Source organism: Diabrotica undecimpunctata, chromosome 6 (assembly GCF_040954645.1).
Source record: "Diabrotica undecimpunctata isolate CICGRU chromosome 6, icDiaUnde3, whole genome shotgun sequence".
NCBI lineage: Eukaryota > Metazoa > Arthropoda > Insecta > Coleoptera > Chrysomelidae > Diabrotica > Diabrotica undecimpunctata.
In genome coordinates, this window is record NC_092808.1 from 141,564,567 (window position 1) to 141,592,145 (window position 27,579).

Genomic DNA, 27,579 nt, shown 5'->3' on the forward strand with positions numbered 1-27,579 from the left:
CCAAGAAGACTTAAATATAAATTTGTCAAAATGCTATACAGCAGATAATCATTTATCAATATCTTCCTTTAATTTCAGTAATTGCACCATTTCGAATATTAATGTTTACTATAATAAAACTACCACTAAGGAAACTTTGAATAAAGTCAATGAAAGCTGAAAAAATTGTTGTTTATCGTTAAGTAAATAAATATTTAAACTAAGATATCTTTATTTCTGAAAAGTACGGTCGACGGAAAAGTTTTGTAACGAACTCGTGAATTAAAATGGCGATTAACAATCTCGAACATTAACGCGCTCGCTTTGCTCACGCGTTAAAATATCTCAATTGTTAATCGCCCTTATTAATACACTTGTTGGTTAAATAACTATTAACCCACAATTCTTTTATATTGAATAAAGCACGAAAATTAAATTTGATAAAATTACTGCAAAGTTAAAATTGGATTTTCAAGCACGCATAATAACTGTTATGTTTAAAAACGATTATGTGGTGTATAGTTCGTATGTAATAGCTACAGCAAAGCATTAAATTTATCATTTGATGGACTATTAAAATCATGAAACGATTAAAGTTTTCGCCGCTATGTTCATTCGATAACAAAAATGAACTTTATAGTTTCTATAGTTGTAATTAAAAATGTTTGCCAGGAATAAAATAGTACTAAAAATTAAATTATTGTAGGAAGGTTTACAAGGAGAATAATTTAATTTAAGAATAGAAGACGAAGCGAAACCATCGGTAGCTCATACAAGAGTAATTAAATAGGAAAATGTATTGTCTTCCTTTATGCCCCATGTTCCCCGGATTACGAAATTGTCCATATATGTAATCGATACCCAATATTATCATCTTCCCTCTAACTACTACCTGTTGTAATTCATCATAAAACGTTTCCCTTGTTGTTTGTAAGGCTTTGTAAGGTTTGTAAGGTATTAGTAAGGCTACATCTTCTTTGGCTCTGTTTTCTTTTGCCAGTCCATTATACATTAGTATGTATTTCACCTAGTTTTGATTGTCCTTTTCCTTTGTTTTTTGTTTCCTGTAGAGCGCAAAACAAGTGTTACACAGACGACGCAATCAAAGTGGGAATGGGAAGATGATTTACAACGTATGCTGCACCAATTTAATATATCGGCCAGAAAATTTAACATGTTAATTTCCCCAAAAAAGACAAAATGCATGGTTACAACAGCAAATTTAGTAAGATGTAAATTGGAGCTGGAAGGTCAGATAATAGAACAAGTGATGGAGTTTAAATATCTAGGCATCACATTGTCTAGCTACGAAAAGCTCGAAACAGAAGTGGAAGATCAAGTGAATAGAGCAAACAGAACCGCAGGTTGCCTGAATGAAACAATATGGAGAAATAAAAATATCGAGAAAGAAATGAAAGGAAGAATTTACAAAACAGTTATCAGATCAATGACATACGCGGCAAAAACACGGCATGACATAGAGAGTACAAAAAAAATGTTAGAAACAGCGAAGATGAAAGCTCTGCTGTTTGAGTTGCTGCTGCAGAGCTGAAAAAATATGAAAAATTTATGGTAAAGCACTATGAAACAGAAGAAGAAGAAATAGAAGAGTAGAATTGACAATATATAAACATGGACAATATATAAACCAAATGACCACAAATTAATAGAGTAGTAAAGACTGCGATAGACGGTTCCCCAATAGGAAGACGATCAGTGGGAAGACCACGAAAAGGATGGAACGACAAATTACTAAGGCCGTTTGAAAAACAGACAGAGTCATTTCTACAAAAAAAGAAGAAGAAGACGTATTGGATACGGAATTGACATAGATATTTGTGACAATGTTCACAAGCCTCTACCGTACCTAGATCTACTTCTTTTTGGTTTCGATACAGCTTTGCCAGTAAAGTAAATTTTCCCTCTTGTCCCTCTTAGCCTAAGAGCTGTTTGCAACACTTCGAAAGCTTTGTTATTTCAGTTAGTTTTGTTAAGAGCTTAGGTATATTAGCAAATCTTAACAAATCGTCAATAGTATGTAAATAATATGGCCTAAGTATCTAACTTCTCATCGAAGTGCTTCGTCTTATAGTTTTGGTATTACTAATCGTAAAAATTTCTGTGATTCGTTCTGTCTCAAACAATTGACTGGATAAGCAAGTTACATCATTTGAGCTACATAAGCTTCAAATTTCTGCTTACAGGAAAATTTTATTTTACAGTTTTGCTTTGAATTCCTGTTGATGGACACCTACAAATCTGTTTTTTCCAGTGAATTAAATATGGTCCGATAAAATATTTCTTGTCCTATCTGGTATCGATGGTAAAATATTTGCAGGATCACCTAGTAAAGCCGCAGACAAGCCACTTTTTTAAACTGTACGTTTTTTGTACTAGTTGCAGTCGCAATAACGTTAAATTGTCTGCGACATATGTATATACTACGAGACTTTTCATTAAACAGTGTCAATTTGGGGTTGCCCAAAACTAGCTCGCTTCTGTGGTAAATACCGCACGTGCATCCTGGGTAACACTAAATGAGCTTTTTCAGCCACTAAATTAACAACCAGATAATATCACAGATTATATCTTTGATTTCCTGGCCACTATAAACGGAGGCAAAGTTGAACATCACTGGTCCTTCTCAGGATCACCTTACAAAAAATCTCTCAAAGCTCATATTAGAACAAAATACTGACATGACCATCATACAAGAAACGCACAGAGATAACGAAGACCGGCAACGATACAGAGGGAAAATAGCATAGTAAGAGGGAAACGATAGTATGTGGCTACTGTGTATGTGCTAAGCTCCTGATAAAAACAACTTGAGAGGCTACTCGCTTCAGGTTTCGAAGCTTATTCGAAATACGAATAAAACGGAGGTTACCTGGATTAATCTGAAAAACAAGCAAGCAAATAACGAGCCTGAGGTATATGTAATGGATACAACGTTGTCATTCAAAAACACCTAGAAAATACTGCCGCCAAAATAAACACTCGAAATAACATCATCCATAAATTATGCGGAATATCCTGAGGGAGCAAATGCCACCAGTGTCAGAACATCAGGTCTAAATATGGTCTACTCAGTTGTCGAATACTGCGCTCCAGTGTGGCTGAACAGCAGCCATGTAATGAAGATCGACACCTAATTGACAGTCAATCAAACCATGAGGATTATCAGTGAATGTATAAAAAGTACTCTTACTCCATGGCTCTCTATTTTAAGTCATTACACCTCCAGACACCCATAGACAAGAGAGTCTCCTAAGGGAATACAGAAACATAATTGCAAACCCCCAGCTATCGATACCTAAAGATGTCGCAGGTATCGCACGGAAGCGGCTAAATCTAAATCGCCCCCACTTCTTATGGCAAACCAACTACATGAGGAAGCTATCAGCGCCCACGTAAAATGGAAGGTATACTGTGAAACCACACGTACTAGTGAACCCCAATGAGCTCTTCCCAAGTATGGAATTAACGCACCGTGAGTGAATGATCTTAAAAGTATGAGAACATCCAGCAGCAACTTACTATTTAAATTAAGACTCAGTCGGATACAATATGGATGGAATACAATAGGGATGGGAATACAATAGTGATGCAATATCCCCTGACGGTACACACTGGTAGCACGGCTTCTTCCATGTCACAAATGCTGCATTGGAATGGATTATTGATTTCCACAAAAAACTATAAAATTATGAATAACACTAGTTTTTGTCTCTAGAGCAATAAAAATAAACTTATGTAAGATATATTATGTTTTGATGTACACAGAACTAGAATCATTTTAGGATTATTAAAAAATGTAACATTTTTATAACTCGTTATGGTTTTTCCACATGTATAAAAATTCGGTAAACTACATGTCATAAGAAAAAAGTTACAAAAGACTTAGCCAATCTTACTGCAATTATGTAGCCCCAATTTCAAATGTCATCATAATGTAAGGAAATATTAATCTAAAATTCCATTATCAGTTTCTTTGCACCTTATTATAGTTTATTTTTATGAACGAGAGAGTAATTAGCATAATTTTAACTGGTAGCTCCTACCACTCCATGGGCGTGCTCAAGATTAATTGAAAAATTACTTTGAATAATTGTAAAAAATAAATGAATTATTTCAGTGTTATAAATTGTTATGTGTATGTAAACAAAAGTGACCTCTTTTATCACACACTATATTAGAACTGACTGGCCTACATTAAAAATGGTTTTAAAAAATTCACATTTTTTTTAATTTTTAAAAATTACAAAAGAGAAAAAGAGTTTTTAAAACCGTCTAAGGTATGTTAAATAGATGAATAAAAATATTAATATAAAACTTACAGCTACTTGTTACAAATCCAAATCAGATTCAGAAGATGAACTTTCAGAACCAAGATTTATAATAACTGGCTCGATCATTTTATCAGTAATATTGTCCAGCTTCCACATTTTTTCCTCTTCTTTAATAGTGTGATTTACTGCCTTTTCCCAGTTTTCAGGTTTTACATTATTTACGGCCTCCAAAAACAACTGTTTAACATCATGAATTTTAAAAGTGGTATTTTTTCTTGAAACTTCACTCTTTATCTGTGCCCATGCCAGTTCAATCGGGTTTAATTCACAAAGATATGGTGGGGATCTAAGTACTGTCATTCCACGATTTTTGGCAATTTCATCAATTTCTTATTTTTTAAATTGTTCTTTATGAAGGGCACACAACGAATAAAGTTCCTTTCTTATAGATCCGGGATGGTACGTAATATTTTTTGAACTCAGCCAATTCTGCAAGTCTTTTTTTAACCACTTGGTTGTGGGCAGTCCTTCTATAAGTCTGGAGTGATAACTTGCATTATCCATTACTATTACACAGTTCTTAGGAAGAAGATCTATCATTTGTTCGAACCATTCTTGAAAGACATCAGCGTTCATGTCTTCATGGTAGTCACCGGTACGAGTTGATTCAAAAGTTAATAAACCACCTTCAACAAAACCGTCTGAACTGCCAATGTGTACTATTATCAGCCTGCGTCCCTTTCCTGATGGTGGGTTTAAACCAGTAGATAAGTTATTTACAAAAGCGTGCCTTTTACTTGTAACAGTTTCATCCTGACAAAATTTATTTGGTGTATGACCCTCGTTGATCCATGTTTCATCAAGATAAAATATTTTTCTTTTTTGGTTTCTCATTTCCTTTATGGTTCTTAGAAAATGTCTTCTCCATATGACAATATCGCTTCTTTCTAATAAAATAGACTTTCTGGGATTCTTTTTCCAGCGGAAGCCTATTTCTTTTAAAAGTTTCCATAACGTACTTCGACTCATTTCTGGGTAATCCTTATCATCTCGAACTGAGACAAGAACTTTATCCAATGTTGGAAATTCTTGTCTAAAGAAGAATTCATGCACTTTCCGTCGAAGTCCTTCTTTAAAATGATATTCTATTTGAAATTTTGGTTTCCCTGGAGCATTACGTGGCATTTGAAAACTACCACATTTCTCTTCTTTAATAACTCTGTAAATCGTAGATTTCCCAACACCAAGTGTACTGCTAACTAACTCAACGGTCTCATCAACACTTTCACATAAACGTTTGTCTGTAAATGATTTAAAACGATTAAATATTAATGTTTTTTCATTAACTGTTAGAGGACCAATTTTTTGGCGTTTACACGGCACTTCCAAATTTTCCATAACACTAGTATACACAATAAACTGCACCTTGCAACTGAAGTACCTACTTTTAGTGAACTGTTAAGAATTTTGAATACGCCACTTGGACCTTCCTATATACAAAATAGAAAAACCCACTATCACATTTTCTGTGGAATAAGTTAAGAAGGCAATTATCTAGTCAATTACTGTCGTAGATTCCTGGAATTAAAGAATTAAATGTTTGATTGTTGAAACCCTTACTTCGTGGAATGCACTCATTTCAGATAAAATAAAACGTTTTATTTTATCTAAAGAATTAAACTTTATTTTGCAAATAGGCAAAGAATTAAACTTTATTTTGCAAATAGATAAAATAAAACGTTTTATTTTATCTAAAGAATTAAACTTTATTTTGCAAATAGGTAGGTACTTATTAAACTTTTATTGGTTATATATAACCAATAAAATAAACATCTTACATTTCTTGCAAATTCATTAGTACCTGTTAACCTCCATCACTCCGACACTGGCAACCTTATTTAGGGATTAGTAACCCTCACAACTATTGTATTCTATTCTGCTCCAACCTTTATACCTGGTGGTCATACTCAATTTAAAATTGTTTTCCTATATACTTCTGTAAACTTGTTGACAAATATCTGTTTTTCATTGAGTCACCCGTATCAACAGTTTAGGGATTTGCATACATAATTTATTGTTTAATTACTCTCTCATACATAAAAATACACTATAGGAGTAAATTGAATATATCAAAGTGATATTATAGCTGTGTTAAATCCAGATTCTTTTGTAAAACAGAATAAGGCGAAAATACAGAAAAATAAAATATAAAAAGGGTAAATCGATTAAACTTATTTTTTCTAGTTTACAATACCATCGCAATGAATTTACACCCATTCTTTAACCCTTTAAAATAATATTTATTTTTATTTTTTATATAAAGTATTTTTGGAAGTAATTGTCAAGTGTTCATAAAATTGCAACCTGTTGAATCCATCTAACAGGTGTCTGTATATCGAAATTGTAGTATGGGTACAATTTTCCACATTCCTAGATCGTTGTTTTTTAGGATTCGCGCATCAAAAATATCTATGAGATTAGAATCGGAAAACATAAAAATATATTTTGGATAGCAAAAATAACCCGCAGCTGCGTAAAATATTTCAACATCCCACATTTGGCGCGAGATCGTTTGTAGATTTAAGAAATTTAAGAGTTTTAAGTGACTAATATCCGTCGATGATAAACTAATTTTGTTGAAAAATTTGTTATTAATCGTATTCTCTTATTACTGAGCATAACAAATTAAATTTTTCAGGGCGATTAATATTCTAATCGATAGTTGGAGAGTAGGTGTAGGTAAGTGGCCAGTAATTTTGTCTAATACACAAACATTTATCATGCAACTAATTTTGCTTCACCTAGAGTGTCGATTAAACGTAGCTACAACAAAACATTCAAAATTAATTGAAATATTCATTAAATCTACTTAACAAGGATGATTTATCATCTACTTTTATATTTATTTCTATGTAAGATCTGTTGTTCTAGTTAGCTTTCTACATTTTTCGATTACCACCTCGGAAATCGTTCTTAAAATACCAATTAAAATTAGAAAACATTCTTCTAATCGTTTTAGTTTATATGCCTAATGACAAATCAGTTAAATATCAATTTTAAAGAAGATTTTAAAGAAGAAATTGTCAACAAAAGAATCCATTTTGAATTCAGCTGAAGAGGGGAAGAGGGTGCTAGGACAGAGGGAAATAAAAAGAAGGAAAGAGTGGTTTGATGCAGCATGCGAAATCAAAATCAAACAGAAAAACCAAGCAAGAGATAAATGAATATCAACTAAAGAAGAACATCATCGAAACGAATATAAAGAAAAAAAGAAAGCAGCGGATAATTGTTGCAAGAAAAGAAACTGTGGATGGAAGAGCTGTTAAAGGATTTAGAAAATTTACAGAACTATATCGACGCAAAGAAAGCCCGGAAGAGGAAGTAGGCGCAATGGAAGACATTGGAGATAATGAAATAGAGATGAAACAGAAAAGAACACCCGGCCTAGATGAAATTCCCAATGAGCTGATTAAAAACGGAGGGAAAAAGTTATTAACAAGTATCTATACCCTAATATTTAGAATATGCGAAGCAGAAGAAATACCCGAGGATTGGGAAGAAGGCAGAATTATACCAATATTTAAAAAAGGAGAAGTAACAAACTGTAACAACTATAGAGCAATATCTCTACTGAGCACAACATATAAAATTCTAACAGCCCTCATCAAGCAAAAATCACTCAATTCACAGAGAAAAAAATTGGGAACTACCAGCAAGGATTTAGAGAAGTCAGATCCACTACAGATGTGATCCACATAGTTACACAAACAATCGAAAAATGCCACGAACAGAACATAGAACTCCACATCCTCTTCGTAGACTTCAGACAAGCCTTTGACTGTATTGGAAGAAATCAATTATTTATTGAAATGAAAAATCAAGATATACCAGCATCAGATTAACAAAAATGACTACGGATGGAGCTCGAGCTAAAGTAACAACAGAAGAAGGTAGCATAAAATCAATTGCAATAGAAACAAGAGTACGGCAAGGCGATTCCTTGTCAACCACATTATTCAACATAGCAGTAGAAGGAACAGTCAAGGCCAGCAAAATTAAAGGAACTAACTCCTCAACACAAATAGTTGCATATGCAGATGATTTAGTTCTTATGGGAAGAGACAAGGAAAGGTTAAAAGAAGCAGTAACAATCCTGGCAAAATAAGCACGGAAAACAGGTCTAGAAATTAACGATGGAAAAACAAAATATCTACTCTGCTCTAGAAGAGAAGATAACAGGGCGAGAGAAATCAAAATAGAAAACTACACTTTTGAAAGAGTCCAACAATTTAAATATTTGGGAGTAATAGTGAATGCCCTTAAATACGAGAAGTGAAGAAGTAACGGAACGAATACTAGCAAGCAACAAAACATACTGGAGATATTATAGGTTCATGAAGGACAAGAACTTATCCAGAAATACAAAACTGAAAATATACAGAGTTGCAATCAGACCAGTAGTTGCGTACGCAGTTGAGACAATGTGCCTCACGAAAAAAGATGAAGAAAAATTGAGAATTTTCGAAAGGAAAATCCTCAGACGGATTATGGGCCCGATAAGAATGGACAACGGAGAAATGAGAAGAAAAATGAACCATGAACTAAGAGACACAATAAAGGGAAAAGATATAGTTAGATTTATTCAAGCACAGAGGCTGAGATGGCTTGGACACATAGAGAGAAGGAAAAACGACCTACTGATTAAGAAGATCACCAGATAGAAACCAGCAGCTGAAAGACCAAGGGGAAGACCCAGAGAGAGATGGAAGGATCAGGTCATGAGAGCTATAAAAATTCTGGAAGTGAGAAACTGGAGGGAACTATGCACATACCGAAATATATAAAATATAAAATACACATACTCTTCCACTCATTTCACAAATTAATGAATATTTCAATTAATTTTGAATGTTTTGTTGTAGCTACGTTTAATCGACACTCTATGTGAAGCAAAATTAGTTGCATGATAAATGTTTTAAATCATATCAGTCAAAAATTTCAAAACGCAGTGATCTCTTACGTAATGTTTGCGTCGACGAAACCCTCGTGCCCTTTCGAGGATAGTTTTCTGCAATATATAAAAAGCGAAAGACACCCAAGAGAGAGCCTATATCCAAAAGAAAAGTTTTATTGATTTCTCTGATCAATTAAAAGCGTATTCTTTTTGCCCCAGACGTAGCATCAATTGGTATCGCAAATTGGCAACAGACCTTCTTCTAGGTTCAATTAGGTTTATCCGATACAAACAGGTTACTGGTAAAAATATCGCAATTATTCATTTTAGAGAAGATACTGCCAAAAACTTGCTAAATATAACCTCAAGGGAAAATCCTTCATTGGTAGAGGGACATCACATTGGGGAAGGGAACAATATTACAAGACGTAGATGCTCAAATTGCTACAAGAACGTGATCTAACAACACGTTAGAAAATACGCAACATCTAAGGCCACCATGTCACGTTATAAATCTCTAAAGTGCGACAAATTTTATTGTAAACCTCGCTTTACTTCTGTTCATATATACACAGATTAAAGATTGCAAAATATTAATTTCTTACATTTTATTTTTTATTTTATTGTTTAAATACGAATTTTATGTTTATAAATCTAAACGAATGTATTTTATTTTATAAATTTTCAAATTTATTCTGTTCATTTTTCAAATAAAATAATAATTGGTTGTCTCAATTTATTGATTTTTTAGTTATCTAACAAAATACATTAGAACAATAAAAACAGTACTATACTATACATAAAACAAAAATATTATGTTGTGAATGATATTGTGACAATCCTTTATAAAATCATATATATAAATATATATATATATATATATATATATATATATATATATATATATATATATATATATATATATATATATATATACAGGCCTGGCCCGGACCAATTAAGTTAATTTGATAATTGGGCCATGTCCTTTTATTTCTCACAGAATTTCTACTCAAACTTGAAGCAATTATACGGTGTACGGTGGTTTGGAGTAAAACAGAACATGCGAGATATATGTGTGTTACGTTCGTGCGAGGCACACTTGCCTCACATGGCGATCAACTGTTAATACAAAGATCAGCTATTATTTATGGTACTAAATTTTGGCTGAATGCAGACGCAATTACGAAATATTTAACACCTAAATGACAGCCATCCTGGAAGGAGTTGGAGGGGAAAATCGAAGGACACCTGATGATAGACGCGCTTAAACAAAACATGTGTGTGAAGATTAACATTGGTATGACCCAAGACAAAAACTTTTGGAAAAATGTAATTAAGTAAACCGATCCCGGATAGACCTGAAGAAATTTCTTCTTCAGATGCCCTCTTCTAGGCGATAACTACTGCAAATTCTTCTCTATCGTGGGATTTTCTTATTAGTGACTGGAAGTCTATCCTAGTCCATTTTTTGATGTTTCTTAGCCACGTCATTTTTGGTCTACCAGGACCGCGCTTGTCCTCAATTTTGCCTTCCATTATCAGTTGTAAGAGGTTATATCTCTCGTGCCAAAGTAAGTGCCCAAGATAAGTTGTTTTTCGCTTTTTCACTATATCTAGCAATTCTCGATCCATGTTCATCTGTCTTAGAACTTCTTCGTTTCTGAGGTGGTCTGTCCACTGAATCTTGAGCATGTGGCGAAATATCCATATCTAAAGAAACAGAAAATAATAATCATGCCAGGAGTACGTGGCATTCGTCGTTAGTCTCGTAAAACAAAACAAGGAATAGATCCGGCTACGTTGTTTTAATGTCCTGACATCTCAATTTCAATACTTGGTGTTTTATACATGAGAAAAGAAAAGGCCTTAGGAAGGAAAATTATTGAGAGAGGTAAGACAAATTGGATATCTGGGCCATATTCTGAGAAGTAAAAAATACGTAATCCCTCAACTAATTCTCCAAGAAAAGATTAAGGGCAGGAGTGGAACTGGGCAGGAACTGAGTGGAACTGGAAAAACATACGTCTGGCCTTAACATAATTCGCCAATGCACTATTTATAAGAAAATATTAACACATCACTTGGGAATAAATAATAGGCAAATTTTTCCGAAGTGCCATGCATTGTCAAAAAATTGATTTATGTCTATCAAAGCTGGACTATAAATCTGTGACTCTCCAGGTCATTATTATTCTTTTAAAAAATTAACAATCTAAAAATATAAAACTATAACATCTTCAATATTAACTAATTTCTCAATCCTTTAAATTATGAACTGATTTTCCCATAAATCATACTAGTTTATATATATTTTATATAACAGCTGCATTAGTACAGATTTAGTAGTTTGAATAGTAAATTATTGGTCTAAAGTATTGTCCGAAATTATTAACAAAACGAGTAGGTAGCAGGTAGGAGTTGATAATTTAATTCTGTTATATTAAAATACCGTGGACTCAAACATTATTGTATAACTATATATTTTTATTATAAGACATTAGTTTTGCCAAAATATGTTTCACGGTTATCATAATTTTGGATTACGCATCTATTGGTTTTCTAAGCATCGAGCATTTTTTCTTCTAAAATTAAACTAGGTTTATGTATTATTCTGTCCATGATTTAAGAAGAGCACATTAGTAAGTATTTTTACTTGAGATATGACAATACTACTGTAGAAGTCAATTCAAACAACAATACAGCAAAGTTTGGTATTTCATCGGTCTAAGTTAAATATTCTGTTTATACGGAATTAATAGAATTACATATTGCACACACATAGTATACAAGAACACATAGAACAGACAAAAAACAACACACATCACAAATTTAACAACCGTATAAGACACAACACAAACAGCATAACAGTTGTCAACCTATGTAAAAGACAGTTGAACGCAACATAGAACCTGATGCTCCCAAAAGGTCTAAATTATGCTGTAACATTCCCATCATTTCCTAAACTAGACATAATTAGTGCAGTTGAAAAGTCTATCAAGTACTACCAATACACGAAGAGGAAGAATTTAGACTACTGTGAAAAAGAAACTGGAGAAAACTACAAAATCAAAAGCAAATGTTATTGAAAAGGAACTCAAATCCCTAAAAGAAGTAGAGTCCTCACTAATAGTATCAGCTCATAAGGGCAATGCATCTATAATTTAAAAATTCAAGAATTGATCACTAATAGACCTTACACAAAACTGAAACAGGACTGTTATTCGCAAACAAAATATATAAAACACTGCACAAATTTAAGAAATACCAAAGAAAAACACCAACACCTCACTACAGCAGAACACTACACCTATATGGAGTCTTAAAAATTCACGAAGAAAATATAGTATTGCTAATTAGAGTCTGCTACATTCTATTGAAGACTTTGCTACACCTTTTTCGTCATTCGGTAATATGAAGGCTGCTTCTTGAATGAATCTTTTCATTGAACTGTCTGCTCATTATCCCAGGCATGTTTGCATATCACGGATCTGTCAAAATCTGTTTTTATTGCACTATTGGCAAAATTTTGAGCACATACATAGTTTAAAAGTAAAATTTTCCGATCTAACGTTTGTATAGCGAAGTTTTCATAATACAAGCACTAGTACATTCATTACAAAAATAACATGGATGACAAATGGAGAATAATCCTTATATTCTTCTCTATAACTATTGCTTATATGTAAGCAATATTTAGGAAGTTAGGAAAAGTTCAAAATATTAAAGAGAATGTTCATAAATGAAAGCGGATGCTAAAAATTTAGCTCAAAGTAGGTATTTGTAAAAATAGACAAACTTATGAACGAAGCAAGATAAATAGTAATTAAAGTTTTTTGAAGATTTTTACAGCTCAAACAAAATTTAATCTACAATAATTAATCAGTATAAGAATACTTACAAATTCTTGGTTGTTAAATAACAAAATTCTGTATGTAGTACACTAAAATACTGAGTAGATTTACATGCATACTATATATAACCTATTTATTCTGTAATAACGCTTATTTTTAGGTGTATCTCTGATAACCTCGGTTACAGAAGAAAGGATTGCCGATATTGTGTTTCGGTCAAAACACATCATTTGAAACGAGACTGAATTAAATAGTCAATAATTATTCTGCGAATATAAGGACTACTCCTAAAAGGAATCTAAAGAAACCAGTTACGCTAGTTATTCTTATCTAAATCAATTATATGTAGTAGGTTTAATTGGTTTGATAAATATCTAGACTTTTGGATTGGGTATAAAATACAAATACAGAATTAAACGGGCTAGACACGTCCCGATCGTGCCATCTGACACGACTGAACTTCCCGACTATCCCTGTTGCTACACACATTCTGACCATTACTACTGTTGCAGTTCTTAGATTCTTCAGTTTTTTTTTCAAAATTGCCGACGATGCATCTGGTTAAACTGTTTTAAAGATTTCCAGAAGAGAATTGTATGATTAATTCCTCCGATCTCGGTTTAAATACGTATCATACTGAACATCACACAAACTGCAGGAAGTTTTTTAGCTTTCCAGTAATTCCTCAATTTTCTAATTCGTCGGTATTTGAGAAATTTTTGTGGACTGAACACTCCGAACAGTTACCAGGAGTTAACGGACTCGTGTTGGGGTCGGAGGATGGCCAACAACGCTACACACGTCCCGACTCGACAGGACGACAGGTTAGGTAAGGAGAAGTCGGCTGTCACGGTTGCATAATCAGAGCGGTCAACGCGACAGACGGGTAAATACAATTTTTTTTTGACGGTCAACAAGCCTACACACACCAATCGTCGGGCCCAACGTTGTCGGTCACGACAGTTGAGCGGTTTAGTCGGGACCTTAAGCCCATTATTATCGTAGTGGACCAATTTATAAGGAATATCAAACAAAAAGGTAATATCGTAAGAACAATAGAACCACGTGATATTATAGACAGATAGAAAACCAAAGCTTTGTAATGGTTACATTAGGACATAGTAGCATCATAAACAACCGTAGAAATTAAAAGCAAAATGGAACTAGCCCGAGCCGCATTTGTAGTATTGCACCTTAGTATTGACCTGCGCGTTCGAATGACATATTTCTAGATATTTCCAGTGCTACTGTATGCAATGGAAGCGTGAACACAAAGTTAGAAAGTGGAGGTCCTTAGACGGCTGAACCAAACAACACAACTTTTCAATATAATAAATAGACGCAAGCTGGAATACTTCGGTCACATTATGAGAAAACCTGAAAAATATAAAGTTTTACATCTGACCATTCAGGGAAAGATCCAAGGTAAACGTGGTCCTGGTAGAAGAAAAACATCACAGCTGAAAAATCGCCATCGAAAAATCGAAAAATAGCGAATATGGTAGCCAATATGATATATAACGATCGATAACCATTACGAAACTAGAAGAAGAAAAGAATAGAAACATACAATAACTTAAATCGAGCTGTAAAGCAGATCACTGGACGCTAACCTACGATGAAGTTAACTCTTAAGTCCAGGGGCTCTGTCTGAACAGGGAAAAAGATGGCCGCTAAATTAAGGGAAAGTTATATTCCCAACTTAAGACAATCTGAGACTACTGGGAATTAACTCGATACCACTTTTACAGCGGGGAATGGGGAAAATACAAAGTGTAACAAGCGAATAAACAAAAAATAAAAATATAAAGAATACAAAAAGCTACCAAAAATAGCTTACCCATTAAGGGGTCTCAAAACACAAGTCGAACTACACTTACACTTTTGAGTTGTAGTGATGTGAAGTTTTTAGGAGTGACTTTTGACTCTCATTTATCTTTTAAGCCTCATTGTTGGAATGTATGTAAAAAACTCAATTTTAAATGTTTTCAATTGAGAAATTTGGGTAGAATACTTAGTCTCCAACACCTTCGCCTTTTTTATTTTGCTGAGGTACAATCGACAATGAGTTACGCTATAACTGTCTGGGGTGGCTCTTCTAGTATAAAGGACGTTTTCAAGGCCCAAAAGCGCATTGTCAGATGTATTGCAGGTGTTCCGTATGGTTGGTCTTGTAAAAACCTATTTAGAGATTTGAATATATTAACAGTATATGGAATTTACATTTTGGAATTATTGATACTAATTCATAAAAATAAAAGAACTTTTTTATGTAACAATGATATTCACCCACACAACACAAGAAATAAAAGACAGTTTGTAGTACCCTATCGACATTTAGAAATAAGTAGGAAGTCATCTACTGTCTTTGGTTTACTATTGTATAATCAACTTCCTCAAAAATTTAAAAACATTCATTCAACTACAGCTTTTAAAAACCAAGTCAAAGAGTACCTAGTGACCATTGTGTCCTTATACATTAGGTGAATATTACCAGAGTGTATCTGTGAATGCCCAAGCTGTAACATAACCAAATTTAATGTTATTTTAATTATATTATGATGTCCATATTGTACGTTTTATATGTATTTTATTTTTTTAAATATTTTTAATGTATTGTTTTCATTTTGTTGTAATGATTAATATTTATAATTTTAGTTTGACTTGCTGTAAACCTTGTTGTAAATTACAGTCAAATAAACTATCTATCTATCTATCTATCTACATTGTACACAGCGGAAAATGAAATAAAATTGTAAAGATATGCCTTTTTATAGAGAAATATAGAGAATAGGGAGATACCGTAACTTTGTGGGTGATCAAAAATGAACGTTATCTAACGAACATCTTTTGGTGCTTCCTTGGGGATTAGTTACTATATTTTCAAACAAAAACCACCAACTTTAGTCAAAACAGCGAGATTTGAAGACAACAATATTTGCCATAAGTATCATTGTAAAATTTTTGCTGGAGGCAAGATTTGCTCCTGTTTTTTTTTAATGTAATATTAAAATTTAAATTTTATTTATGTACAATAAATATGATTAGTTAATATCTTGGTTTATTTTTCCCAGCCAAACTCATTTTTCAGATTCTCGGGTTCTTTCAAAATCGGGGATTTTCGGGTTCTATTTTGCGCTAATGCCTTCACCTCATTCCAAGACTTTCCTTGGCCTCTTATCTCGTCCATGATGGATCTTCTCTAAGTTTGTACTGGGCGACCTCTTTTTCTTTTCCCTTGGGGATTCCACTCTAGGGCAGTCTTTGCGATACTGGAACTATTTTTTCGGAGTGTGTGACCGATCCAACCCCACTTTCTGGACTTAATTTCATTTTGTACCCTCTTTTGTTCGGTTAGGTGTAGCAGATCTTCGTTTCTGATGGTGTTATGCCAGAATATACGAACAATTCTTCGTAGACATTTGTTAACAAAGACCTGCAGTTTGTCTGTGAGGGTGTTTGTCACTTTCCAGGTTTCACATCCGTAGAGTAGAACAGACATGACATTTGATCGAAATATTCGGATCTTTGTCCTTGTAGTATACTCGCCAGATCTCCAAACAGGGTTAAGCGTGCTGAAAGCTTGTTGGGCTTTTCGTATCCTCATACGAATATCGTCTTCTGTACCTCCGTTTTCTGTTATGAGACTTCCAAGATACGTAAAGTTTTCCACATTTTCAATCTACATATTGTCGATAGTAAATAGCGTGTTGTTCCTTGCATTTATTCTCATGGACTTGTTTCTACTAATATTGATTTTCAAACCTATTTTATTGGCTTCAGTGGAAAGTGTTTCCAATTGGTAAGCCAGATCTTGGAACCTTTGACCTAATAGGCAGATATCGTCCGCGTATTCTAGATCGCTTAGGCGTGTGGTTAACGTCGATTGTATCCCTCTTGTGTCGGAGTCTAGTTTGGAGAGAACATAGTCTATAGCTATGTTAAAAAGAAACGGAGAAAGCACGCATCCCTGTCTAACTCCAGTAAGTACGTCGAATTCGTCACTGTTGATCCCATTGTGTGTCACGCTGCATTTCGCATCAGTATATAATGACTTTATAATAGATATTATTTTTTGCGGGATGTTTCTTAGCTCTAAAATTTTCCATACAGCAGCGTGAGACAAGCTATCAAAGGCACGTTCAAAATCAACAAAAACCATGTATAGGGGTGTGTTCCATTCAACCTATTGTTCCATTATTACCCTCACAGTATTAATGTGGTTTATGCAGGAGGATTCTGGTCTAAAGCCTGCTTGATTAGCTCGAAACTCAACCTTGTTTGTTATTCTTTTCAGTATGATGGTCGTGAAAATTTTATTTATGACAGTAAGCAAGGTTATTCCTCTCTAATTTTTGGACAGTGTGAGGTTGCCTTTTTTTGGAAGCTTGATAATGTTACCTTTTTTCCAGCCCGCTGGAATGTGGTTTGTTTCCCACACCTCTCGGATTATGGGGAGCAAAAGTTCAGCAATTAGATGCGGATCAGCTTTAAGTATTTCAGCAGCAATGTTATCGATTCCCGGTGACTTATTGTTTCATTTTTCAGATTTACTTCTAAGATAAGACGTTTTCACCTGACAGTCTCAGCTAGACAAGGCCTTACAATTGACTCCAAAAGAAAGTTGTGGGTTTTATTGTACTACATTAGATTACACAAAATATTATAAAAACTGGATTTTTGATACGTTACAACCATATATTAAGAACTTTTACGGATTTCTACAACATTCATGGTCACAAAATAACAAATAATCTGTTGTTATGTAGGATCGATTTAATTTAAAACCGCTTTGATCTTATCTAATGTAAAACATCTGTTTATCATTAATAACTGTACTTGCTGTAATATTTACACTCCAACCTTGATAAAAATTGGTACCTCTTGAGTGTGCCGTTGTCCACTTCGATATCCACTTCTCGGAAACGAGACGCTACAAAAAGAAGCAGGAAAAGCAGCAATGAAGAAGCAATTTGTTTTAATTTTCAGAAAAACCTGCCAACACCTAACATCTCTACAAATGACGTCTGTTACAGACGCCAACTTTCTTTGTATACTTTTAAAGTCCACACTTTATCAACTGGAGCCAGTACATTTTATACTTATCCTGAAACAGTCGGAAAAAGGTAGTGATGATGTGTGTCCAATGTTGCACGATTTCGTATACAATCATCTTGATATAAATGTCCAACGTATTTCCATGTTCCGTGATTCATGCGGAGGCATTCCTATCTTGAAACAGATAGGAATATGGGCCCAATTAACCAAAAATCTAAAGTAGAGCAGCCAAATAAATAGATGAACATTTTTAGTCAAGCCAGATGTCCTTTTAATGTAATAGAGGAGGATCAGCTGCTATTTAGGCAATGAAAACCACCTGAACAAAACTTAACCAAGAAGTGCCTATTTAAAACTAGACCTAGGTATTTCTTACAATGTGATATTCTACAGCTGTCCAAATGACATGATATGACATGACATGACATGACATGATTGATTGAAGCAGTAAAAACGTTGTACTACCAACAAACAACAAGAATTAAAACAGGAAATCTGATAACACCGGGATTCAAAGTGACTAAAGGACTAAGACAAGGATGCTGTATATCCCCAACATTATTCAAAATATACCTCGAAGCAGCACTCAACAAATGGAAGAAAAAATGTACGAATATGGGCATACCACTAATAGACTTAACTTTGTACACTCTGTGCTTTGCGGATGACCAGGTCATCATCGCACAGGACTCTGAAGACCTTAGTTACATGATGCGAAAACTATTAGAAGAGTTTACAGAGTGGGGTTTGGAAGTGAATATGGAAAAAACTGAGTACATGAGTATCGGAGGAGATCAACATAACCTTCTCGTAGAGGAAAATCAAGAGATCAAATTATGTGATAACTACAAATACCTAGGAGTAAAGATCACTCAAGACGGAAAATTAGATGCATCCATTAAGGAACGAAATACACAGGGAAGGAAAGGCATAGCCTTACTAAACAGCGTACTGTGGGATAAAAACATCTCTAAAGACAATAAAAGAAGAATATACAACACCATAATAAAAAGTATCACAACATATGGATGCGAAGTGTGGCCCCTAAAAGACAGATCAGAGAAAATGCTTAGAGCAACAGAAATGGACTTCTGGCGCCGCTCGGCGGGAATCTCCAGACGCGACAGAATAACAAACGAGAGAGTCCGAGAAATCATGGGGGTTACACATAATATTGTTGATGACATCAAAACGACACAACTCAGATGGTACGGACACGTAAGGAGAATGCCGGAGAATAGAATACCAAGACAAATTCTTGAATGGCAACCAAGAGGTAGGCGAAGACCAGGAAGGCCTAGAAGAAGTTGGAGAGAAGGAGTTGATAAAGAAATCAGAGAAAGAGAACTGGAGGACGATCTATGGAACGATAGAATGAGATGGAGATTGGAAATCGGAAGACATCGAAGAACGTTGTAAACCGACATTATATATATCCAAATGACATGAAAATTTTTAAACCACATTTAGTTCCACGGTTTACTCTACAGTCTTGTGTTATAGCTTTTGATTTTTCTCTTATGATTATGTAGACGATTCTCGGTATAAAAAATCAGAACTTAATGTGCTGGATATGATTGAGAAACTAACAAATTTATTTTATAGTTCCTATTATCAAGTCTGAACTTATTCTATATGATCTTGAAATGAAACTAATATGGCATCAGATCAACTATTAACAAAAAAAAATCTTGATTAACTATTTCCTGTCGTACTGTTAACATCGTTTAAAAAAATACTGCTAAAATATCAACAATATTTTTTACTTAATTTTAAGCAGCTGTTTATATTCATGGCTGTTTGACGCGTAATTGTCCCTTACATTTGGCACATTCTCACAAATCTGTTATCAAATTGTCAAACGGTGAATACAATATCACGAGTCTTTATACACAACTCTTTTAACAGCACAGGAAATATGTGAATAGGTTAATATTTTTAAAGGTAACTTAAAAATAAATGCGTTACTAAAGTTTTAGTTCCATTCTCAAATCCAGTTCAATTCATAACAACGAAACAAATACAAACTTTAGTCACTGAGGACATGATTATTATCATTACAGTTTAATTCAAAACTTTGGCGATTTCTTTAAAAAGTTTTTTTGTTATATTCTTCTTCTTTAATCTTCTTCTTTAATCTTCTATCGAAGGTTGGAAATCATCATGGCTATGCAGACCTGTTGACTGCCGCTCTAAAAAGTTCTGCACTACTGCATTCAAACCATTCCCTTAAGTTCCTAAGCCAGGATATTTTTCATCTTCCCACATTTCGGTTTCCTCGGATTTTGCCTTGCATAATAAGTTGTAGTAATGCGTATTTTTGCCCTCTCATCACATGTCCTAAGTACTCAAGTTTTCGTCTTTTGATTGTTAATATTATTTCCGCCTCATTTCCTATCCTTCTAGTTACTTCTACGTTTGGCATTCTTTGAATCCATGATATTAGTAGGATTCTTCTGTAACACCAAAATTCAAAGGCGGCCAACTTATTCAGATGGACTTGTTTTAGTGTCCACACTTCCAAGCCATATAGAAGAGTACAGAACACGTAACATCGAAGCATTCTCAGGCGTAGTTCTAACCTTATATCCCGACAACAAAGAAACTTTTTGAGTTTAATTAATGATGCACGTGTATTTCAATGCGTGTCTTAATTTCTTTGGTTTGGTCTACATCTGATGTTATCCATGTTCCTAAGTATTTATAGTTATGTTATGTATTTATGGTTTTGTTATATACACAGAGTCATTTAATTAAACTTTAATCTTACTTTAATCATCTTTAACACCCTTACTAAATACTTTTGGATAAAATAATTTACTTACCTTTATACATGGTCTACACACACAGTTACTGACAAAGTATTCGCATTCGGACGTTATAAGTATATAGTTGAAATAAAAGTAATAAAAAGATTAAACCATTTTTTTTCTACAGGCTATCTTTAAAGTACCGATTTTTCACATAGAAAAATATTCCCATGAGATAAGGTTCAAAAGGTATCTCAGGCCAAAAGTTGTTCAAATTCTTTTAAACAAATTGTAACAATAAATTTTTTCGGCCCGAACAATTTTTTTAGGTTTTAAAATGCAAACCAGAGAAGACAATGGGAAACCATTTTGAAAATATTTCCAAAGGAAACTGCAATGAAAAGACAAACAGAAACAGTTCCTAGTCTCTTGCAGATCTTAGATGATCAATGGGGCGAAGAATCTCCTGAAGTAATAGTCTAAATATTTTAAACATGAACTTTAAGTTTGCAACATGAAACGACAGAAGTCTGTTCGAAAGGAAAACCTAACAAACCCGTGTCACGGGATGATATGTTTAGAAATACATATATTGGGTTAGAGCAAAGTTAGACAGCCATATTCAGGAAGTTAGAACCATGAACAAAACTTTCTATTACACTCGTAATAATAATCCAGTTCATCGGAACGCAGTTGGCCGACGTCTACTTATTTAACTATCCGGAAAACCAGTAAATATTAACATCATTCAGAATTCAGACTTAATGTCCTTACGGCCGATAAGTCCATGGTAGAGCTTAAACTTTTAAAGATGACCAAAAAACGAGATTTAATTTTTATCTTAGGGAACTTTAACGCTATGCGTCTAAAGGAAAGTTTCTGGATTGATTGTAGACTTTGGATCGGATGTAAAGAACAACAGAGGAGAAAGACTGATCGAATTCTGCTAACAACTAACAACACAACATAATAGCGACAAATACATGGTGTATATGATATAGCCTTAGACTACAAACTTGGACTTTACCACAACATAAAGAAAACAGAGTCATTCGTAACCACATAGATTATGTATTGATCAACAAGAGATATCACAACGCTATCATCAACGCAAAACCATATCCAGGAACTGACAGCAATTCCATTCATAATCCTGTTGTTGAAAAAGTGCGCGCAAGATGGAAACTAATAAAGAAATAAAAATCTCAACACAAACTAGACATCCAATTATTGAAAAACGACGCAACAGACAGTAGACAAAAAATTAATCAAAAATTTAGGAATTTAGGAAATTTAGGTAATATTGACAAACATAAAATCACCGTCTATTATGTGAACGTCTTGTGGAAAACTATTAAAGAGCAGATAAACAACGTAATAGAAAAACACCTAAAAATAAGGCCCAGAAAAATCAAACAGGAATGGATAATAGAAGAGATTTAACAATTTATGAACAAACGAAGAGAATCCAAATGAAAAGAGGACAAATAGAATAATTCGAAAAAAAAAATTGCCGAGGCAAAGGAAAAATGGCTAGATACAAAATAGAAGAACTGCAATAAAGGCACAATTTCTTTAATTAAAAAAAAAGTTGAGAGTTCACATCAACTAATTAGACAACCACAGACACCATGGCGAAAATGGATTACAAACCGCTTGAATCAACCGAAGACAAACCAAAAGAATGGGAAAACTATATTAAAATACTTGTTAACGGTATACGAAAAGAAGATTAGAAAACAACAACGAAAGACAAGAAATCTTGAAAACTGAATTTATAAATGCCGTCAAACAACTCAAAAAAATAAGAGCCCAGGTCCTGCTGGGATTTTCTGGGGAGCCAATTCTGCAAATTGGCATCACATAAATATCATAAGGAAATACCTGACAAACAGATATTTTAATGTAATATATAATGAAGATATGAGATTATCATCAGGAGTACCGCAAGAGTCCGTTTTGGGACCTACGCTATGGAACGTACTGTATAACGGGGTATTAGAAATAGACTATGGTCAAGACATGTACGCCATAGCATATGCAGACGACTTCGCAATTCTAATAGGGACTGGTATAAATTGGGATATTGAAAATAAGGTGACAAGTTGTTACAAAAAAGTCAGGTGGATGATAGAGAATGACCTAGAGTTGGAAAGTAGCAAAACAGATATAGTAGTACTATAGAGCCGAATAACTGTGCTAAATATTTGAGCATACATCTCGATTCAGGTTTGAGGTACACGAAACACCTGATAAATGTAATTCAGAAGGCTGAACAGAGAACAGCTGCCATGACAAAGATTATGCCAAATATATGTGGGCCGAGTACCTATAAAAGGAAAATATATCTCCAGGTGGTACAGTCGACCGTCCTATATGAGGCACCTTGACGTGTTAAGATTTAAAAATATAAAGAAATATTAACAAGAAGCCAAATAAAAATAGAATAAATCCTCAATGTAATAAGTGCGTACCGGACTACATCGACGATAGTTCTAAAGGTGATTGCGGGTACGCTTCCCATTCATCTCCTAGTGAAAGAACGTAAGATCTTATACGACAATGATAACGGCCACCTAACACGAGTGAAAGCCGAGATAAGAGAACAATTGCTAAACGAATGGCAACAAGAATGGAAGGCACAGACAGAAAAAGCACAATGGATAAAGCAACTAATTCCAGATGTGAAAGAGTGGTATAAATAAAGATTTAAAAGAACAAATTACTTTTTACACAATTCCTGAGCGGACACGGCTCATTTAGATCTTATAGATATCGCATACGAAAAACTGAAAACGATTTATGTATAGAATGCGGAGTGCGCGACGACGCAAAGTATTGCGTATTCCATTGCAGCGTTTTTCACGATAAACAATGCATAGGAACAAGGCTAGGAGAGAACACCAGAGAATATAATGACTAGCCATGCAAAATTCAGAGAACTTTAACGTGATGGTAGACCTAATAACAGAAATAATAAAAAAAATGAAGCACGAGAAAGAGCGAGACAAAATGGGAGATGAGATAGTGACAGAAGACTGAATTTCCCACTGATTTCCTCCTCCCACAAAAAAAGGTCCTGATGGGATATACCGAGAAACGTTAAAATTAATCAGCGAAGAAAATACGGAAATAATAAGTACCGATATGCTCAACCAATAGTGAAAGGAAATGTCGAGGGAAAGAGAGGACTAGGAAGGCTATTGTGGCTAAGAAACATTCGACAATGGAAGGGACTAAATTTTGAACAGCTGGAAACAGAGAGGAGTTTGAAATTGCAGTAGCCAACCTCCATTAAGGAGACGGCACTTTAAGAAGAAGACAACATCATTTAGCCAATCTTCAACATCCTATTATGAGAATAAAAGACGAATTTAAATCTTTCAAATGTTCAAAATTTACAGAAAGCTCGATCCATGAATTATAGAAACAAATGTGACTAACAAAAATTCACATTAGACAATAAAAAAATTGCGTTTTCAATATCCACATTGCGAAATGAAACAAATATTCATAATGCAGTTGGCGATTTTTTTAATATACATACATATATTATTGTCTATATTTTCCAATTCAATCATTTTCGTCACTACGTATAATTTACTGAAGGAGTTTAAAATGTTCCAAATATCGATTTTGAATTTATTTGTATAGGGCTATAGAAAAATATTATATTTAACACATGTATAAAGTATCTTTTTTCACTCATGGAATCACCGCGTTCGCCTGGGGCAATCTTTCCATTCGTAAAAAAAATACCGCTTAAAGTACTTGTAGCATAGATTACTATTTATATTATTAATCCACTTTGTTGGCACAAATCTATACCTTGATTATCATTAAAATGTCAAATTTAATATTTTTATGACCGGCTTGGCGTTTTTGCACCAGTTGTGTCATTTATAGTAAGAGATCCTATTGAAAGTATCTAACAAAAACGTTAGAATTCATTTATGCGGATTCACTGAAGAACCATGGATAAATAAGCAAGAATTAAAACCAGTCCTTGAAACCAATACTTGGGCACATAAACCAGAATTCAATGATACATTAACAGTTAAGCCACAGTATATTGCTAAAGAGCTAATTGTTTATGAGCAATATACTGTGGTCAAGCGTTGATCTATCACACATAATATTAGAAACTATTGTGATAAAAAATTATAAATTCAAGATAATAAATGACTCACTATTTCCACATATTGTTTTTAAGACACACCCTGTATGCAGAAAACAAAATACATGTATTTATAGAATTTTCAGGGTTATTCAAAGAGGATAAATCCCAAAATAAATACTTCGAAATGACTTGAGTATGTGGTGAAACTGTTGAAAGCTGAAATACAGTTTTATCGAAAATAAAATACTTTGACATACTAAAACCTATAGCGACATCTACTGAAAACTGTAGGAACTTATTCTATAAATAAAGTATGTATTATAAGTTTGTTTTTTTTTATGAAAGCAGTTTAAATGTTTGATGATAGAGGTCAGTACAGTATATATATTTTAATAAAATAAATTTAGGTAAAAAGTATTGACTTTAGGATAATGTACTTATATATTGTTTTTATACGGTAAAACGAAAACGTAAAAAAATCAGAACAAAGTCTACAGAAGTGATATTGTATATAAGCATACTCTCCCTAGTCCATATTGTAAGACCGTTCCCGTAGGAAAAATGTTTTTGATTCGGATTCTTTGCGGATTTTCGTTTAAAAATGTCCCCTTTAAACAAATCTGAGGGGTGCCTCAGACAGTCTAAATTGAAATAAACTCTTATTGCTCGTCAGAATCTTGAAACTGAATGTTTAAACTTCAATTTAGACAGTTAACAACTTTAAAAATAATAATTAACATATTTTTCAGATTTTAAATCGCTCATAATTCGAAAACTGTCAAAATTAGACAAAAAAAGAGACCTTTTTGTTCAAAATAACACAAAAAAACCTATTTTCCCAGTAAAAAAAAGGTAATTTTTGGAATTTGTTAAAAAAATTATTTAAATAATCTCTGCCCAAAAATTTAGCCCGGCACCCTTCAGATTTATTTAAAGGGGACATTTTTGAACAAGAAACCGCAAACAACCCGAATTAGAAACATTTTTCTACGGAAGTGGTCTCACAATATGGACTACCCGTGTGTTTTAAGTATTCGTAGGTTTGGTATAGTACATTCAACCAACTTACACCTCTAAACGATGGAATTCGCAGAAAACTTTTCGTTGTAGTAAAAGGCACGGTAAACTGCACTGGAGTTCTCCATAATGTTTAACACTTTGTGTTATGCGTATGTGTCATTAACCCGTTATTCATAGTTTTGCATATTTTGTTGAATATTTTTTATTAAATAGTATTCTTGCATAATATTATTTAACGTAAGTTTCTTTCACCTACTTGTTTAATAATTTTTTTCTAAAACAAATACTATCGTGCTAAGGATAATTTATATTTAAAGTAGATATATAAAGTACTAAAATATCACTTTTAATTTTTGTTAACAAATACTTCGGAGTAAAATAGAACATTTTGTCAATTTAAATAGTGGTGGTTAGACTGGCCATATGTCTGTTAGAGTGTACCTTTTTTGAGACGTCTGCGATTACGGGATAAAATTAGGGTTTTGGTAAATATATTTAACTTTTTATTTTCAAATGAAAATACTTGTACTAAAAATAAAATAATTGTGGGAAACATTTTAATATGATTATGTACGGTTTATAACCATTTCAAAATTTTTATCAAACATAATTAAATTACAATCTGCATTCCTAATGATCATTAGGAATCATTTATTTACCTCTTAAGCACAACAGTTAAAAAGTATCTGTCTTATAAACTCAGTATATTGTAATTCAAACGTGTAGTTTCAAGTGACCATCATACCTAGACGTAAGTTGGATATTGATGAATTAATTGCAAATGTGCATAGATACTTTAACATGGAAAAATACAATGGTGGACCTTTAAAGTCATTATTATGTATAAATCAACGCGTTTGTGACGCACTCGGGATAAGTGAAAGTAAGCTAAAAACTGTAATGAAAACTGTCAGAGATTCTCAAGAAGATCTTACTGTGACTGAGTATAACGAAGACAAGAAAACAACTTGTAAACATTCTAGGAGCATTGACTTACCTGATGGAGAACAATTTGAAATTCGCAATATTTTGTATCGAATGCGTGAAAACAATCAACATGTCAGTTTAGATACTTTACGGGATAAAATAAGGGAAAGACAAGTTTCTGAAATTAAGAGGACTAGCCTTTGGAAAGTGTTAAGAGATTTAGGATTTAAATTCAAAAAGAAAATAATAGGCTTATTTTATGCGAAAGGAGTAGTATGGTTCACAAAAGAATTAAATTTTTGAGAGAAGACTACTAGACTTAAATCTTATATATTAGGATGTTAAAGAGTAAATAATGTTAACCAAATTGTAATCAATAACTTTTAACGGGGGTTTACCCATAAATTTAGTGGCTCAAAACATGTACACCTAGACACTGATGATGGAATATGGATTCCGAAAACCTTTTGTCTTCATGACATAGCCGGATTGGGGTTTTAATTGATATACCTTTTATAAAGGATTTTAACACTTTTTTTGTGATACATGGTATACAGCCAGCTACAGGAACTTAGTTTCCTTGTGGATTTTAATACCAATAATCATTAAATCAATTTTATAAAATAAA

The 27,579-nt window shown here is 33.5% G+C and overlaps 1 protein-coding gene across 3 annotated transcripts in view; it reads right to left on the reverse strand.

The window, feature by feature from the left end:
* Pax (paxillin) overlaps nucleotides 1–27,579 on the reverse strand; it is a 159,692-nt gene that overhangs the window by 80,155 nt on the left and 51,958 nt on the right. The gene's annotated exons all lie outside the window — the stretch shown is intronic.